Genomic DNA, 16,358 nt, shown 5'->3' with positions numbered 1-16,358 from the left:
GGATGGAAGGGTGAGAGTGCGTATAATCCGTGGACTCAACATTAGTCATAAAGAACTCACATACTTATTGCAAAAATCTACAAGTCATCAAAAACCTCGGTACTACGCGCATGCTCCTAGGGGGATAGATTGGCAGGAAAAGACCATCGCTCGTCCCCGACCGCCACTCATAAGGAAGACAATCAAATAAAACCTCATGTTTCAAATTTGTTGCATAATGTTTACCATACGTGCATGCTACGGGACTTGCAAACTTCAACACAAGTATTTCTCAATTTCACAACTACTCAACTAGCATGACTTTGATATTATTACCTCCATATCTCAAAACAATCATCAAGCATCAAACTTTTCTTAGTATTCAACACACTCATAAGAAAGTTTTATTATTAATCTTGCATACCAAGCATATTAGGATTTTAAGCAAATTACCATGCTAATAAGACTCTCAAAATAATATAAGTGAAGCATGAGAGATCAATAGTTTCTATAAAACAAATACACCACCATGCTCTAAAAGATATAAGTGAAGCACTAGAGCAAAACTATAAAGCTCAAAAGCTATAAGTGATGCACATAGAGTATTCTAACAAATTCCAAATCATGTATGGCTATCTCAAAAGGTGTTTACAGCAAGGATGACTGTGGTATAATAACAAGCAAAGACTCAAATCATAAAAGACGCTCCAAGCAAAACACATATCATGTGGTGAATAAAAATATAGCTCCAAGTAAAGTTACCGATAGAAGTAGACGAAAGAGGGGATGCCTTCCGGGGCATCCCCAAGCTTTAGCTTTGAGGTGTCCTTCGATTATCTTGGGGGTTCCATGGGCATACCCAATCTTAGGCTCTTGCCACTCCTTGTTCCATAATCCATCAAACCTTTACCCAAAACTTTAAAACTTCACAACACAAAACTTAAAGTAGAAAATCTTGTGAGCTCTGTTAGCGAAAGAAAACAAAAGACCACTTCAAGGTACTGTAATGAACTCATTCTTTATTTATATTTGTGTTAAACCTACTGTAATCCAACTTATCTATGGATTATAAACTATTTTACAAGCCATAGATTCATCAAAATAAGCAAACAACACATGAAAAACAGAATCTGTCAAAAACAGAACAGTCTGTAGTAATATGTAGCTAGCGCAATATCTGGAACCCCAAAAATTCTAAAATAAATTTCTGGACGTGATAATTTATCTATTAATAATCTTAAAAAATAATTAACTAAATAGAACTTTCCAAATAAAAATGACAGCAGTTCTCGTGAGCGCTAAAGTTTCTGTTTTTTACAGCAAGTTCAACAAGACTTTCCCCAAGTCTTCCCAACGGTTCTACTTGGCACAAAAACTAATTAAACACAAAAAACACAACCAAAACAGAGGCTAAATAATTTATTTATTACTAAACAGGAGAAAAAGCAAGGAATAAAAAAAATTGGGTTTGCCTCCCAATAGGCGCTATCGTTTAACGCCCCTAGCTAGGCATAACAAGCAAGAATAGATCTAGGTATTGCCATCTTTGGTGGGCAATCCATCAGTGGCTCTAATGATAGATTCATATGGTAATTTTATTTTCTTTCTAGGGAAGTGTTACATGCCCTTTTAATGGAAATTGAAATCTAATATTCCCTTCCTTCATATCAATAATTGCACCAACCGTTCTAAGGAAAGGTCTACCGAGAATAATAGGGCAAGAAGGATTGCAACAAGGAAATACAATCAATTAAAGAGCAATTTTCATAATTAAATTCCTTGAAAGCCAATATAGTGGGTTTAGCATCATCTAGGGTTTTATTTCTTTTAATCCCACTTTTATCAATTTCACCATCAAGATCTAAATACTCCGAATTTTTAGAACGCCTTCTAGGTAAAGGTGGATCATATTCAGTCCCATCATTATCAAGATTAATATTGCAAAACAAAGATTTAATAGGGGATACATCAATAACTTTTAGATCTTCATCATTATTTCCATAGGAACTAGAAGAACACGCTTTAATAAAGGCATCTTTCATAGCACGCATCCTAGCGGTTCTTTCCTTGCACTCATCAATGGAAATTATCATGGCTTTGAGAGACTCATTGATATCATGCTTAGGAGGATAGATCTAAGCTTTAAAGAATCAACATCAAGAGAAATTCTATCAACGTTCCTAGCCAAATCATCAATCTTAAGCATTTTTTCTTCAATCATAGCATTAAAATTATTTTGCGAAGAAATAAATTCTTTAATATTAGATTCAAAATCATACGGCATCTTATTATAATTTCCATAAGAATTTTTGTAGGAATTACCATAATTATTAGAGGGATTACTAGGATAAGGCCTAGGATTGAAATTTCCTCTATACGCGTTGTTACCAAAATTGTTCCTACCAACAAAATTCACATCCATAGATTCATTATTATTCTCAATCAAAGTAGACAAGGGCATATCATTAGGATCAGAAGAAACACACTTATTAGCAAATAATTTCATAAGTTCATCCATCTTTCCACTCAAAACATTAATTTCTTCTATTGCATGCACCTTTTTATTAGTAGATCTTTCAGTATGCCATTGAGAATAATTAACCATAATATTATCTAGGAGTTTGGTAGCTTCTCCTAAGGTGATTTCCATAAAAGTGCCTCCCGTGGCCGAGTCCAAAAGATTTCTAGAAGAAAAATTCAATCCGGCATAAAATTTTTGTATAATCATCCACAAATTTAAACCATGAGTAGGGCAATTACGTATGAGTAATTTCATTCTCTCCCAAACTTGTGCAACATGTTCATGATCAAGTTACTTAAAATTCATAATATCGTTTCTAAGAGAGATGATCTTAGCGGGAGGAAAATACTTAGAGATAAAAGCATCTTTGCACTTGTTCCATGAATCAATACTAGTTTTAGGCAAAGATGAAAACCAAGCTTTAGCACAATCTCTAAGCGAAAAAGGAAATAGCTTCAACTTAACTATATCATTATCGACATCTTTCTTCTTTTGCATGTCACACAAATCGACGAAGCTATTAAGATGGGTAGCGGCATCTTCACTAGGAAGGTCGGAGAACGGATCTTTCATGACAAGATTCAGCAAAGTGGTATTAATTTCACAAGATTCAGCATCGGTAAGAGGAGCAATCATAGTGCTAAGGAAATCATTATTGTTGGTATTGGTGAAGTCACACAATTTGGTATTATCTTGAGCCATAGCGACAAACAAGCAATCCAACACACAAGCAAACAAAAAGGCAAACGGGCAAAAAGAGGCGAATAGTGAAAGAGAGGGAGGATAGAGAGAGAGAGAGGGCGAATAAATCGGCAAGGGTGATGTGGGGGAGAGGAAAATGAGAGGCAAATGGCAAATAATGTAATGCGGGAGATAGGGATTGGGATGGGTACTTGGTATGTTGACTTTTACGCAGACTCCACGGCAACAGCGCCAGAAATTCCTCTTGCTACCTCTTGAGCACTGCATTGGATTTCCCCGAAGAGGAGAGCATGATGTAGCAAAGTAGCGTAAGTATTTCCCTCAGTTTTTGAGAACCAAGGTATCAATCCAGTAGGAGCCTACGCGCGAGTCCCTCGTACCTACACAAAAACAATAGCTCAACGCAACCAACGCGCTTAGGGGTTGTCAATCCCTTTACGGTCACTTACGAAAGTGAGATCTGATAGAGATGATAAATAATATTTTTGGTATTTTTGCTATAGAGATGCAAAGTAAAAAGTAAAAGGCAAAGTAAAAGCAAAGAAATAATAAAGTGATGGAGATTGATATGATGAGAAAGAGACCCGGGGGCCATAGGTTTCACTAGTGGCTTCTCTCAAGAGCATAAGTATTCTACGCTGGGTGAACAAATTACTGTTGAGCAATTGACAGAATTGAGCATAGTTATGAGAATATATAGGTATGATCATGTATATAGGCATCACGTCCGAGACAAGTAGACCGACTCCTGCCTGCATCTACTACTATTACTCCACTCATCGACCGCTATCCAGCATGCATCTAGAGTATTAAGTTGAAAACAGAGTAACGCCTTAAGCAAGATGACATGATGTAGACTGATAGTGTAACATCCCAATTTTATTAAATTTGGATGTTAATAGAATCATTCAATGCATCTCATATTTCTTGCATTTTGGAGTTTTTGAAATATTGAAATAATAGTTTTCTACTCGAGAAAAACAAATGAGAGGGGATAAGATGACTTCCTCAAAATATAAAAAAAGTGGGAAATTTTATTTTGAATATTACTTTAAGTTTTGGAGTTGTTTGGTATTTATTTTATTTGTAAAAAGTGCATTAGTTGCATTAGGAAAATTATTTTCAAAATGTGTTGTGCTTAAGTTAATGTTCATTAGGCTCTAAATATTACGTTGTTATTTTAGAAATTTATTTGGTGTTTTTAGAAATTCTTTTGAATCAGTTATGAGCACTTTAGTCTCCAGTTAAAAAAACACGCACACACGCACTCACCGCAGCCTGGACCAAAACTGGGTTCGGCCCAGGAGCGCCCCAACCGGCCCAGTTGGCCATTTGGCCCAAGGCCAGCGCCCCAGCGCCCGAAACCTCCCGCACCGGTCGACCGCTCCGCGCCCGCCCTCGCTCGCTACCGCCGCCGCCACTGACTGGTGGGCCCCGCTCCACCTCATCTCCCCCAACCTCCCGCTTGCCCCGCTCGGATGAGCTTGCCGCCGCGCTCCCGCAACCGTCGGGTGAGGCCGTCGCGGATAACGCTTATCCGTGGCACCCGCACGCCCTCCCCCCGCCTATAAATGCCTCGGGCTCCCTTCTGTCGATCCCGCCGTCCCGCTTCTTCCCACGCCGCCCCTACCGCCCGCAGTCGCCGCTTGGATCTCGCCGGCCGAACGGACCTCGCCAGGGCATTCCGCTGCCAGTAAACCACCCCGAGCCCTTGTTCCTTCGTCAATCTTGCCAACGTGAACTCGCGCATCTTGTTGACATTTTTTTCTCGCCTAGGTCCCGCCGGAGACGACGCCCCGACGACGCCCGACCTCGCCGGAGCCCACGGAGCGCCGCCGCCTTCGCCTCGCCGACCCCGACGCACCTGAGGAGCCCCGACGCCACCATCCGGACGCCCAAGCCGCGCCGCACCTCCCCGTCTTCTTCCCCGACGCTGAGGACTGCCGTAGCTGCTGCCCCGCCATCACCCAACGTCGCGCCGCCGTCCTCTGCTCGTCGCCGGCCACCACCACCCGCTGTAAGCCGCCGCCCCACCCTCACCCGTTAGATTGGACACCAACGGCCTAGATTAGATTAGGTTAGTTGTTTTTTACTTGAAACGGTACGCGGTTAATCGCAGTTTTTATTTTAAAAACTACCGGTCGATTTCCTTTAGACCGTGCGGTTTTATTTAAACCGAGCGTCCATTTTTATTTAGTTAGCCGTCGCCGCTGTTTTTCTTATTTGGCGGCCGTTCGCCGTATAGTCTCCGCAGCGGACACTGCTCGGCCAGCCAGGAGCCGCCACATGGCCAGGGACCTGTTTGCAGTAGTTTTCATCACCATTTAGTCCCTGTAAATAGCAGATTAGTCCCTGATCTTAGATTAGCCATAACTTTTTAACCGTAGATCCAAACTTGATGAAACCAGTGGCAAATTCTTCGTATTGTTTAGATCTATCCAGTAGCATAGTTTTTGCAAACTTTTGTTATATTCAAATTTGAATTTATTCCGATTTGAATTCAAACTTCAAATAGCCATATCTCCCAAACCGTAGCTCCGATTAAGTTGATTCCTTTTGCATGTTGTCACCGTAGCAAAGCCCTATCACCTGGACCTTTGTCACAATAATTTTCACAAGCTAGATTCTGCCCTTTAATATTTTTTACTAGTATGCATAGTATGCACTATATTCACATCACTCTTTGAACCATAGGCCTAAGTTGTTTTGCACTTAGAGTATTTCTGTAGTAGCTTAGTGTGTTGTATGTTCGTTTGGTTTTTTCGAGACTTTTTGCTATGCATGTTCTTTTGGTCTCTGGATTGTTTCTTATGTTTGTTTATCTTCTTTGCGATAGATTGCCCGGAGTGCGAAGCAGAATATTATCAGTCTTTAGAATTCAACCAGCAGTACCAAGGCAAGTTGCATCTTGATCATGTTTCATTACCTATGTTTTTATTATGCACTTAGTTCTTTGCGGTAGGACTGCATGGTAGGAAACTGGTGCCACATGACTTTGCTTTTCACCCAGTAGTTCATTGAGGTAGGTCTGAACCATATAACTTTGTCACCATCGTTTTACTTTATGTTGCAATGCTAAGTAGATGTGGATTGGGGAGTCATCATTGTGAGAGAAGAGTGACAATGTAGTAGATAAGACCTAAGTTAAATAATGAACTACCTGGGCGGAAACTTGTGGGAATGGTGGCGAAGTACAGTGGGGCGCGCATGGGAAATCCATGGTGGTGCACCACTAGTGGACCGTCCGCTCAGGCTCAAAGAGATCAATCGTATTCTCATGTCTAGAAGCTTACGTGTGCAGCCACAAGCAAATATGGGCTCTGGCTTAGTTGAGTAGTTAGTGTGACCCCTTCCAGGATGGGCTAGAAGATGTAGAATGATGTAGGTGTACCGGCCTATCCGTGGGTTAAGGGGGAACATTTTCGAAAGGCTATGTCTCGATCTTCCGATCATGGAGGTGGTCGAGTCTTGTGGGGAAAAGTGCACAACCTTTGCAGAGTTTTCAACCTAATCGATTAGCCGTGTCCCCGGTTATGGACAACTTGAGCATCTAGTAGTGGAAATGCCGGGAGATCTCCTCACCTTTAATTAAACAGTTGGGTTTTAAATGAAACTTGGGGATGGATGGAGTTGGATTTGCCAACTCATCCTATGCAAATGTGTAGTAGTAGAATAACAATCTTTTCTAATAGGGAAAAACTAGCTTTATGCAAAAAAAACTAAACTTAGAGCTTTCCACCAGCTAAACTGCATGTAAAAGTACGTTCATTACACTATGATGTGACATGCCAGTACATTCAATGTACTGACCCATTTGGCTGCAACTTATCACGTTGCAGATATATCCGACGAGGATTAAGGTGCGATAGGTCGATGTTCTACACTCAACCTTGCTCGTGGAGTTGGACTCATTTACTTCTTTGCTTCCGCAGTATTTGCTTATTGGCTCTATGCCCTATTTTGTAATAAATGTATTACTCCTGGACTATCGATGTAATAATGAGATGTGTGTTATTTCTATTATTCCATCGAGTACTGTGTGTGCTAGCAAGTCGATCCAGGGACTAGCACGATAAGCACAGAGACTTCGACTCTTACCGAGTCGGGTCGCTACAAGATGGTATCAGAGCCAGCTTGACTGTAGGACGCGGCCCATAGAAATGGAGAAAAGCCATAGGACAAAAACTATAGTTTTCATTTTCCATATATATCCTTTGGTCTCGTACCTTCTCTACTTCAATACTAATTTCTTCTCTTTTTCAAAATGTAGATGTTGTCCGCCCTTGTTGAGTTCGAGCAGCCTGATGAGACCATGCCCTTTGGAAGGCAGCTGGTGAAGATCACGAAGCACCTAAAGATTGGGCTTCCCACATTCACTGGAACCTTCACAGCCACCCTGCCCGAGGGGACACGTTGGAGGATCGATGCTCATATCCCCGAACGCATCCTCGGAAACCACACCAAGCCCATTGACTTCCATGTGGATACCGCAACATGGGGCTTGGGCAGGGGTATCGCTGCTCACATTTCTCTCGGACGCATTCGGGAGGTGTATGACGAAGACCTCAAGAGGACCTCCTTCGTGATGTACGAATGCCATGACGCAAATGGAGATGTGGTGCATACCCTGGAGGACGAGACGATAGCATCCCATATCCAGGACATGGAGGAGCATATTCGTATGATGGAGCTGGAGCTGTCCGACAACATGGTCGTCATCAAGAACCTCATGACCCGCAAGGCCGAGCTAGAGGAGGAGCTCCAGGACGCTCGCATCGAGCACGAAGGAGAGCTGGACGCACTGCAGGAGAAGATAGACGATCTGAAGCTTGAGCTCGAGGAGGCCGAGGAGAAGCTGGATGAGGGAGAAAACGTCTAGGAGGATCACTCGTATGGTGCCTATGTCAGCCAGGAGAGAGATCAAAATGATGATCTCGGAGATGACGACACAGAGAGCGATGCAAGGACACCCGATGTCAACATGGTTGACTGGTCCTCATCTGATGAGAGTTAGATTTTATACCACCATGAGAGTTAGATTTTATACCACCATGAGAGTTCAGGAATTCGATTTCGTTATCCGATTAGTTTTATTTCATTTGTAAGACCTTGTCAAATCTTGTGACATGGCTTACCTTATGTTTGATTATTCATGTGAACCTCTTTGTTTGAAATTGAATTGGAGTGATTTGAAGTTTCATTGCTATCATGTGCATATGGGTAGTGTGATTTTACTCGCTAGGCCTTGTTCTATTCTAACTCCTCATCCACTCTGAAACCCATCAGATGCCTCCAAGACGTGACCCCGGATTCAAATTTCTGCCAGAGCTTACGCAATTGATCCAGCAACAGAATGCTCTTATGTAGATGCTCATTCAGAACCAGAACCAGAACCAGAACAACAACAACCCACCACCGCCACCCCCGGTTGACAGTCTTAACCGTTTTCTAAGGCTGAACCCACCCGTGTTCTCCAGCAGCATGGAGCCGATCGTCGCAGATGACTGGCTCCGCAAGATAGGAAGGGAGCTGGCCACGGCAGGATGCAATGATGCGGAGAAGGTGAAGTTTGCTGCCCACCGGCTGGATGGACCGGCAGCTGCTTGGTGGGAGAACTACACCACCACATACCCCATGGAGAATGTGACTTGGGGTCAGTTCCAGCGGGCGTTCCGCACTGCTCATGTTTCAGCTGGAGCCATGAGTCTGAAGAAGAAGGAGTTTCGCAGCTTGCGCCAGGGAGGACGCACGGTATCTCAGTATGTTGATGAGTTCAGTAAGTTGGCACATTACGCCCCAGAGGACGTGGCCACCGATGCAGCCAAGCAGGAGAAGTTTCTAGAGGGACTGAATGATGAGTTGGGAGTTCAGTTGACTGTGGCAACATTTACGGACTATCAGGAGCTGGTTGATAAGGCTATCATTCTTGAAGGCAAGCACCAGCAGATGGAGAATCTTAAGAGGAAGTACGGTCACAGGAAGTATAACTCGGGAGTTCAACAGAAACCTCGCTACAGCCCGTACTGAGGGAGTTCTGGATCAGGCACAAGCAAGTTTGGAGGGAATCACCATAACCATGGGGGCCACATTCATCATGGAGGGAATGGACACAACCACCATGGTCACAAGCAGGGCAATGGTAATGGAGGAAATGGCAATCAGCAGCATTTCAATTCTTCCACACCGATGAAGAAGGACCTGAGTCACATCACTTGCTTCAAGTGCAAGAAGACAGGTCACTACTCCAATGAGTGCCCTGAGGCGCAGAATGGAAATGGAAATGGCAATGGGAATTCTGGAGGCAAGAAGCCCAATCCTTTCACTAAGGGACATGTGAATCATGTCAATGTGGAAGAGGTTTATGAGCAGCCTGACGTAGTGATTGGTAAGTTCTTGGTTAATTCATTTCCAGCACTCATTCTTTTTGACACTGGTGCATCGCATTCATTCATATCAAGGGGATTTGTGGATAAACATAAGTTGCCTACCATAGCTCTTAAGGCACCCATTCTAGTGAGTTCCCCAGGAGCCGAGTCTATGGCTAGTCAGGAATGTTTCCAATTGCCTTTGAACATAGGGGGACATGTTTTTTCCACAGATATGATTATACTAGAATCGCAAGGGTTGGATGTAATCCTAGGGATGGATTGGATGTCCAAGTATGAGGGAAACATTGATTGTGCTAGTAGATCGATTTTTCTCACCACCCCGGAGAAGAAGAGGATCAAGTACGTATCCAGGCTTAAGACTAAGAGGACTCAGGTGAACTCTCTTACGGGAGTTGTCCAGGAAGAAGTACCAGTGGTGAAGGATTATCCCGATGTATTTCTGGATGAGTTACCGGGTATGCCACCAGATCGGGAGATTGAGTTTTTGATTGAGTTGCTGCCAGGCACAGGGCCTATCTCCAAGAGGCCGTATCGAATGCCTGCTAATGATTTGGAGGAAGTCAAGAAACAGATTAAGGAGTTACTAGAGAAAGGGTATATTCGCCCGAGTTCATCACCTTGGGGAGCCCCAGTACTTTTAGTGGAGAAGAAGGATGGAACCTTGAGAATGTGTGTGGATTACCGCTCTTTGAATGAGGTGAGCATCAAGAACAAGTATCCCCTACCGATGATCAATGACTTGTTTGACCAGCTAGAAGGAGCTAGTGTTTTCTCCAAGATCGATCTTCGATCGGGTTATCACTAGTTGAAGATTCGTGAGAAGGATATACCCAAGACAACTTTTACCACAAGGTATGGGCTTTATGAGTATACAGTCATGTCATTTGGTTTGACTAATGCCCCTGCCTATTTTATGAACATGATGAACAAAGTATTCATGGAGTTCCTTGATAAGTTTGTTGTGGTACTCATTGATGACATATTGGTTTACTCCAAGAATGAGGAGGAACACGTTGAACATCTGCGCTTAGTTTTGGAGAAGCTCAGAGAACATCAACTTTATGCCAAGTTCAGCAAGTGTGAGTTTTGGCTGAAGGAAGTCGGATTCCTTGGACATGTAGTGTCAGGTGAAGGGATTGCAGTGGACCCTACCAAGGTAGAGTCAGTCACGGAATGGAATGCACCCACCACAGTTGGCGAGATTTGTAGTTTTCTTGGGCTTGCAGGTTATTACCGGAGATTTATTGAAAATTTCTCCAAGATTTCCAGACCCATGACATCATTGTTGAAAAAGGACACCAAGTTCGTTTGGACGGAAGAGTGTGAAGCCAGCTTTCAAGAGTTGAAGAAGCGTTTGGTTACAGCCCCAGTGTTAGTCCTGCCTGACATACACAAGGACTTTCAGGTGTACTGTGATGCTTCACGTCAGGGACTTGGAGGTGTTCTTATGCAAGAGGGGAAAGTTGTAGCTTATGCTTCACGACAGCTTCGACCCCATGAGTTGAACTATGCCACGCATGATTTGGAGTTGGCAGCTGTAGTGCATGCACTCAAGACATGGAGACACTATCTTATTGGGAATTGTTGTGATGTTTACACGGATCACAAGAGTTTGAAGTATATCTTCACACAGAAAGAGTTGAATCTCAGGCAAAGGAGATGGTTGGAACTTATAAAGGATTATGACATGAGTCTGCATTATCATCCAGGAAAAGCCCACATTGTGGCAGATGCTTTGAGCCGTAAGAGTTATGTTAATACCCTTACAGCAGGAGGTTTACCTCAAGAGTTATGTGATGAGCTTAGAGACCTTCAATTGGAAATAGTTCCAATAGGTTATGTTGCCGCACTCGAGGTGCAGTCCACCTTGTTGGTAAGAATCAGAGAAGCCCAGAAGTTGGACCAAGGTATTGCTGAGATCAAAGAAATGATGAGCAAAGGGAAAGCAGAAGGATTCCGTGAGGATGAACATGGAACCATATGGTTTGAGCAACAGATTTGTGTACCCAATGACCCGGAGATCAGGAAGTTGATTCTTCAGGAGGCTCATGACTCACCATATTCGATACACCCAGGCAATACCAAGATGTATTTGTACTTGAAGGAAAGTTTTTGGTGGGCCGGTATGAAGCGAGAAATTGCCGAGTATGTGGCAATATGTGATGTATGTCAGAGAGTAAAGGCAGAACATCAGAAACCAGCAGGATTACTTCAGCCATTGCCGGTACCTGATTGGAAATGGGATAAACTTGGTATGCACTTTATCACGGGGTTACCCAGGACCCGTTCGGGTTATGATTCCATTTGGGTGATAGTGGATCGTTTGACCAAGGTTGCTCACTTCATTCCAGTGAATACGACCTATACAAGTGCTAAGCTGGCAAAGATATATATGACCAGGATCGTATGTCTGCATGGTGTTCCAAGGAGCATTGTATCGGATAGAGGAACACAGTTTACCTCCAAGTTTTGGAAACAGTTACATGAAACTTTGGGTACCAGGCTAGAGTTCAGTACAGCCTTCCACCCACAGACTGATGGGCAGACAGAGAGAGTCAATCAGATTCTAGAGGACATGTTGAGAGCGTGTGTGCTAGACTATGGGTCTAGTTGGGATGATAACTTACCCTACGCAGAGTTCTCATACAACAACAGCTACCAAGCCAGTTTGCAGATGGCCCCTTTTGAGGCATTGTATGGAAGGAAATGCAGGACACCTTTGATGTGGGATGGAGTTGGAGATCGCAAGTTGTTTGGACCTGATTTGATCAGGGATTCTGAGGAGAAGGTCAAATTGATTCGTGATAGACTTAAGATAGCCCAGTCATGGCAGAAAAGTTATGCTGATGCTAAACGCAAGGAAGGGATCTATGAAGTGGGAGATAGAGCATATCTTCGAGTGTCTCCACTTCGAGGTATTAAAAGATTTGGAGTCAAAGGGAAGTTAGCACCACGATTTTTGGGACCATACAAAGTTCTGGAACGTAGAGGAGAGGTTGCATACCAGTTGGAATTACCAGAGGCTTTGTCGGGATTTCATGATGGGTTTCATGTTTCCCAGCTGAAGAAGTGTCATGTAGAGATGGCGGACATTCCTCTGAGAGATACAGTGCCACTCGAGGCAATTTAGTTGGAGAATGATCTGACTTATGAGGAGAAGCCTATTAAGATTCTTGAGACTGCAGAGAGAATCACTCGCACCAAGATCATCAGGTTCTGCAAGGTTCAGTGGAGTCACCACACCGAGGAGGAAACCACTTGGGAACAAGAGGAAGATCTTAGGCAGGACCATCCGCACCTTTTTGCTGGCCAACCCGAATCTAGAGGACGAGATTCATCTTAAGGGGGGTAGGTTTGTAACATCCCAATTTTATTAAATTTGGATGTTAATAGAATCATTCAATGCATCTCATATTTCTTGCATTTTGGAGTTTTTGAAATATTCAAATAATAGTTTTCCACTCAAGAAAAACAAATGAGAGGGAATAAGATGACTTCCTCAAAATATAAAGAAAAGTGGGAAATTTTATTTTGAATATTACTTTATGTTTTGGAGTTGTTTGGTATTTATTTTATTTGCAAAAAGTGCATTAGTTGCATTAGGAAAATTATTTTCAAAATGTGATGTGCTTAAGTTAATGTTCATTAGGCTCTAAATATTACGTAGTTATTTTAGAAATTTATTTGGTGTTTTTAAAAATTCTTTTGAATCAGTTATGAGCACTTTAGTCTCCAGTTAAAAAAAACATGCACGCACGCACTCACCACAGCCTGGACCGAAACTGGGTTCGGCCCAGGAGCGCCCCAACCGGCCCAGTTGGCCATTTGGCGCAAGGCCAGCGCCCCAGCGCCCGAAACCTCCCGCACCAGTCGACCGCTCTGCGCCCACCCTCGCTCGATACCGCCGCCGCCACTGACTGGTGGGCCCCGCTCCACCTCATCTCCCCCAACCTCCCGCTTGCCCCGCTCGGATGAGCTCGCCGCCGCACTCCCGCAACCGTCGAGCGACGCCCTTGCGGATAACGCTTATCCACGGCACCCGCACGCCCTCCCCTCGCCAATAAATGCCCCGGGCTCCCCTTTGTCGATCTCGCCGTCCCGCTTCTTCCCACGCCGCCCCTACCGCCCGCAGTCGCCGCTTGGATCTCGCCGGCCGAACGGACCTCGCCGGGGCATTCCGCTGCCAGTAAACCACCCCGAGCCCTTGTTCCTTCGTCAATCTTGCCAACGTGAACTCGCGCATCTTGTTGACATCTTTTTCTCGCCTAGGTCCCGCCGGAGACGACGCCCCGACGACGCCCGACCTTGCCGGAGCCCACAGAGCACTGCCGCCTTCGCCTCGCCGACCCCGACGCACCTGAGGAGCCCCGACGCCACCATCCGGACACCCAAGCCGCGCCGCACCTCCCCGTCTTATTCCCCGACGCCGAGGACCGCCGTAGCCGCTGCCCCGCCATCACCCGACATCGCGACGCCGTCCTCTGCTCGTCGCCGGCCACCACCACCCGCTGTAAGCCGCCGCCCCACCCTCGCCCGTTAGATCGGACACCAACGGCCTAGATTATATTAGGTTTGTTGTTTTTTTAGTTGAACCGGTACGCAGTTAACCACAGTTTTTATTTTACAAACTATCGGTCGGTTTCCTTTAGACCGTGCGGTTTTATTTAAACCGAGCGTCGGTTTTTATTTAGTTAGCCGTCGCCACTGTTTTTCTTATTTGGCGGACATTTGCCGTATAGTCTCCACAGCGGACGCTGCTCGGCCAGCCAGGAGCCACCACGTGGCCAGGGACCTATTTGCAGTAGTTTTCTTCACCATTTAGTCCCTATAAATAGCAGATTAGTCCCTGATCTTAGATTAGCCATAACTTTTTAACCGTAGATCCAAACTCGATGAAACCAGCGGCAAATTCTTCGTATTGTTTAGATCTATCCAGTAGCATAGTTTTTGCAAACTTTTGTTAGATTCAAATTTGAATTTATTCAGATTCGAATTCAAACTTCAAATAGCCATATCTCCCAAACCGTAGCTCCGATTAAGTTGATTCCTTTTGCATGTTGTCACTGTAGCAAAGCCCTATCACCTGGACCTTTGTCACAATAATTTTCACACGCTAGATACTGCCCTTTAATATTTTTTTACTAGTATGCATAGTATGCACTATATTTCACATCACCTGCACTATATTTTTTTACTAGTATGCTAGGCCTATGTTGTTTTGCACTTAGAGTATTTCTGTAGTAGCTTAGTGTGTTGTATGTTCGTTTGGTTTTTCCGAGACTTTTTGCTATGCATGTTCTTTTGGTATCTGGATTGTTGCTTATGTTTGTTTATCTTCTTTGCGATAGATTGCCCGGAGTGCGAAGCAGAATATTATCAGTCTTTAGAATTCAACCAGCAGTACCAAGGCAAGTTGCATCTTGATCATGTTTCATTACCTATGTTTTTATTATGCACTTAGTTCTTTGCGGTAGGACTGCATGGTAGGAAACTGGTGCCACATGACTTTGCTTTTCACCCAGTAGTTCATTGAGGTAGGTCTGAACCATATAACTTTGTCACCATCATTTTACTTTATGTTGCTATGCTAAGTAGACGTGGATTGGGGAGTGATCATTGTGAGAGAAGAGTGAGAATGTAGTAAAAAAGACCTAAGTTAAATAATGAACTACCTGGGCGGAAACTTGTGGGAATGGTGGCGAAGTACAGTGGGGCACGCATGGGAAATCCATGGTGGTGCACCACTAGTGGACCGTCCGCTCAGGCTCAAAGAGATCAATCGTATTCTCATGTCTTGAAGCTTACGTGTGCAGCCACAAGCCAATATGGGCTCTGGCTTAGTTGAGTAGTTAGTGTGACCCCTTCCGGGATGGGCTAGCAGATGTAGAATGATGTAGGTGTACCGGCCTATCCGTGGGTTAAGGGGGAACATTTTTGAAAGGCTATGTCTCGATCTTCCGATCATGGAGGTGGTCGAGTCTTGTGGGGAAAAGTGCACAACCTTTGCAGAGTTTTCAACCTAATCGATTAGCCATGTCCCCGGTTACGGACAACTTGAGCATCTAGTAGTGGAAATGCCGGGAGATCTCCTCACCTTTAATTAAACAGTTGGGTTTTAAATGAAACTTGGGGACGGATGGAGTTGGATTTGCCAACTCATCCTATGCAAATGTGTAGTAGTAGAATAAGAATCTTTTCTAATAGGGAAAAGGTAGCTTTATGCAAAAAACTAAACTTAGAACTTTCCACTAGCCAAACTGCATGTAAAAGTAGGTTCATTACACTATGATGTGACTTGCCAGTACAATCAATGTACCGACCCATTTGGCTGCAACTTATCACGTTGCAAATATATCCGACGAGGATTAAGGTTCGATAGGTCGATGTTCTACACTCAACCTTGCTCGTGGAGTTGGACTCATTTACTTCTTTGCTTCCGCGGTATTTGCTTATTGGCTCTATGCCCTATTTTGTAATAAATGTATTGCTCCTGGACTATCGATGTAATAAAGAGATGTGTGTTATTTCTATTATTGCATCGAGTATTGTTTGTGCTAGCAAGTCGATCCAAGGACTAGCACGATAAGCACAGAGACTTCGACTCTTACCGAGTCGGGTCGCTACAGATAGTTTCATGCAATATGATAAAAACCCCATCTTGTTATCCACGATGGCAACGATACAATATGTGCCTTGCTACCCCTTCTGTCATTGGGAAAGGACACCGCAAGATCGAACCCAAAGCTAAGCACTTCTCCCATGGAAAG

Source organism: Triticum urartu, chromosome 1A (genome assembly GCF_056163025.1).
Source record: "Triticum urartu cultivar PI428250 chromosome 1A, HENAU_Tu73, whole genome shotgun sequence".
In the NCBI taxonomy this organism is placed as follows: domain Eukaryota; kingdom Viridiplantae; phylum Streptophyta; class Magnoliopsida; order Poales; family Poaceae; genus Triticum; species Triticum urartu.
This window is presented reverse-complemented; position numbering follows the sequence as displayed.